Consider the following 3,578-nt stretch of genomic DNA (forward strand, 5'->3'; position numbering starts at 1 on the left):
GCCCCCGCCCCCAGCCCGGCCCCCGGCCCCCGCGGCCCGCAGGATTCCGTCGCCTCGGTTGTTATGGAGACAGCTGAGCCCGTGAATGAGCGTCTGGGTGACACGCGCGCACCCGCTCCGCTCCGCCGGAGTGGCCGGCGCACGCAGTGAATCTCGCTGCCACAAGTTCGTGGAGGGAGGGAGGGGCCGACCCAAGTAGGGTGAGCTATCTGGGAGAGATGGGGACCCCAGACGTTGGGTTTATTCCTCTCACCGGCTGTAGAACTTGGTCTTAAAATCAAGAGAAGCAGAACAGCAAGAAAGTTGAGCTTACTGGGTGCCAGGAGCAGAGCGACCTAACTCTTAATGTGCAACTTCCATAGCATCCGTTAAATGTCTGAAACAAGAAGGGGGTGGGGGAAATGCGTGAATAGGTGATTAATACAAGAGATTAGAACCCTAGTGCTTGACTTTTCCCACCCAGTCAGATCTGAAGGGTGCTGAGGCAAGAACCAGGGCTGTCCAGTTACTGGACGCAGAGCAACGGAGCAGTGGGGGGAGGAGGGAGGGGCTCGGAATGGGGGCTTTGGATGAATACAGATCACCTCAAACACAAGACAGCTTGCCATGCTGGGGGAAGAGATCATCCCAACACGTCTCCAACTCTGAACTGAGTGGTTTTGTCAGCACAGGACCTTTGCCCTCTCTAGCAGTCAAAGAAGGCTTCCTGGAGGAAGGGGGCTTCAGCAAGTCCCTGTTCCTATGTATGTCTGCTCCATCACTAGCTTAGCACTGCTTGCAGGAAGTCTTCAGAAGGAAAGGGAGCCATCTCCTCCCTGGACTTGGGCACCCCCTCCTCTTGGCCTATCAGGGGGCCCTGGGCAGAACTGCCTCCTCCTCTCCAGAGAGAATCTGCCCTCCTGCTCCTCTGGCCACCTGGCTCTCCCTGACAGGCTTCAGCAGCTCTGACCCAGAGCCCAGCAAGGACATGGCTGGCAACAGGCTTCTCCTCCATGCTCTCATGGTAGGTCCTTCCCTTAAGGAACCATATGATGGCTCCTCATTTTTCATGCACAGTCGTGTGTCACCTCCTGACCTCCCACATATTCCATCCCAGCTAACGAACCCCACCACACTCAGTCACTTTCCACACCATTATTCCATTTTATTTGCTAGAATTAGTTTGAAAGTGTTCTGCCTTCCCCTCTAGGATGTAAACTCTGTGAGAGGAGAGCCCAGGTGAGGCCCACCCATTGTGATGCCTCCAGTCCAAGGAGAGCTCCTGCCTTGTGACAGACTCCCAAAGACGACATGTAGAATGGTGAATCCCTTGCCTGAAAGCAGAAGTCCTCTAGGATGCCTGGGAGTAAAGGCTCAGCGTGGCCCTTTATCTCCTTTCCCTGCCATCCACCCCACCCCATTCCAGGCAACATATCCTTAAATGTCTGAGACTCCGGGCGAGCTAGAAATATCTGTGACAGCTGCTTGCTGGGGTCTGGAGGCAGAGGCAGACCCCACCCCCACCTCCAGCCTCTTAGATGCCCAGGATCACATGCCTGGTCAGCTGCAGAGTGGACATGGAAGGTCAGGGGTGCCTTTCTTATTTGTGGGCATATCTTCCTGAGGCTCACTCCCACTGATGACTCATGCGTCAGAAATCCATGGGCTCTGAGTGGCGGTGCACACGTTTGCACCTATACCTCTACGCGACCGCACACACTCCCTGCCACACGAATTACACACTCACACACACACACACACACATACCCCTGCTGGTACGGGATCACTGTGAGCTGCTGCTGGGATCAGAACGCACCCGCAGACTCTGTAGGGACAAGATTCATTTCGCAGGAGTGTGTGATAAACAAGGCCTTTGGTAAGGTCTGCAAGCTGTGGCCCTCCCCTCCCCAGGGAAAGGGAACTGGAGCATGGGCTAGGCAAAGGGGTTCAGGTGAGGCCCCAAAGGTGGAGGACGGCATGGAGGTCAGTAGAGTCTAACTCCTGGTTCTGGGCAAAGCAGTGGGGAGACAGAGAAGGTCCAAGGCAGTGGCTCTGCAGATCAGGGCTGCTAATCCAGGGCAGAGCCATAGAAAGGGAGAGGCATTAGGGACCAAGGCAGGGGGCTGAGGTCAGGACAGAAACTTCCCCTGATCCAAAGGTTGAGGAGAGAATGAGAGTGTCAACAGGCCATATCAGGGTGAAGCAAGCTTGGCATCCCTGGTATGAAACGCAAGGAGGCACCCACTCTCACCTTGCACGTGCTCCAGGGCAAGAGTGAGCACCTCTGCTTCGCACTCCAGACCACCCCCCTAACCTTGCTCCAGCCCCCTGGGGAGCTCTGTATGCAGGAGAGAACCCCACTGTCAAGAATCAACTAGGTGCAAGTTTCTGGCAAGGTGCCCACCTAGAAAAGGTGGTGTGTGGCACGGGACCCCGAGAAGCTGAAAGTGACCCTTCTGATGGACCCTGTGCTTCAGACACACTTTCCTGGCAGTGGTCATGGTTAGGCCCAGCTCAGAGGATCAAGAACTCCAACACCCTTCTCCCTTCGGGGTGCTCAGCAGAATCTCCAGGACCCTGGAGATTTCCTTCACCAAGACCACGGCCAGGAGGCGGAGAAGTGGTCTGTGTAGACCTGAGGGCCCTGCCCAGCCCGTTCTCGAAGGGAGGAGGGAGGAAACCTGCCAAGGAGACGGGCTGGATGAAGTCACTGTTCTGGTGACTTCAGTGGAAGCTATTAATACCCTGAGGTGGTGCTTCAGCACCTATCACCCTGGCAACCCTGCTCCCCAGCAGTGAAGATCCTGAAGGCAGTGCCCGAAGAGGTGGGTGGCAGTGCACACGTGTGTGCATGTGTGGGTGCTCTGAGAGCTCACGCCACACAGCAGAGAGGGGGCGCCCTGTCGGGGTCAGGGCAGAGCCAGGCTCCTTAAGTAGGGAAATGCCATGCAAGTTAGTCTTGAACAAGACTCCGGGACTGGCTTGGTGGCTCTCTGTTAACTCATTCATAGATTCATCTGTGAATATTGAATATCTGCTATGTATCAGACACTCAGGGGTCATGTAGGCCAGGCAGCAGCTTTGATGCCTTTTCCTTTTCCCCTGCCCTCATTTTTCTCGCTTTTCTTCATCCCCCTTTTTCTCCCTCATTTAGACTTTCTATCCAATCTTCCTTCTCTGCTTCTGTCCACCCTCCACACTTTCCTGGTTCCATCTCTGCTCTTTTCGCTCCTTGCCCCGACTCCTGTTGTCAATCTCTCTCTTCCCCCTCTTCCTTGCTCCCCACACCCCCCAGATCAAGTCTTGAAGAGTCTCCCATGTTAATAAAATAATACAAACATTTGACTGAGAGTCTCCTTTCATGAGTCCCTGGATGCTGAGCCCAGGATCAGCTACCCACAGGCAGGCAGGCAGGCGTGGGGTTCATTTAGACCAACCTGGACTCTCCTAAGCCTGAGCACCCCTGTCAACAAAATGATGCCTCTCTTCCTGTTGAGAAACTAACCTTAAAATAGAGGACGCCACATGAGGATGTGGAGAAAAAGGAACTCTCCTGCACTGCTGGTGGGAATGCAAACTAGTACAACCACTATGGAAAA

Source organism: Condylura cristata, unplaced genomic scaffold (genome assembly GCF_000260355.1).
Source record: "Condylura cristata isolate star-nosed mole 26May11 unplaced genomic scaffold, ConCri1.0 scaffold00011, whole genome shotgun sequence".
In the NCBI taxonomy this organism is placed as follows: Eukaryota; Metazoa; Chordata; class Mammalia; order Eulipotyphla; family Talpidae; genus Condylura; species Condylura cristata.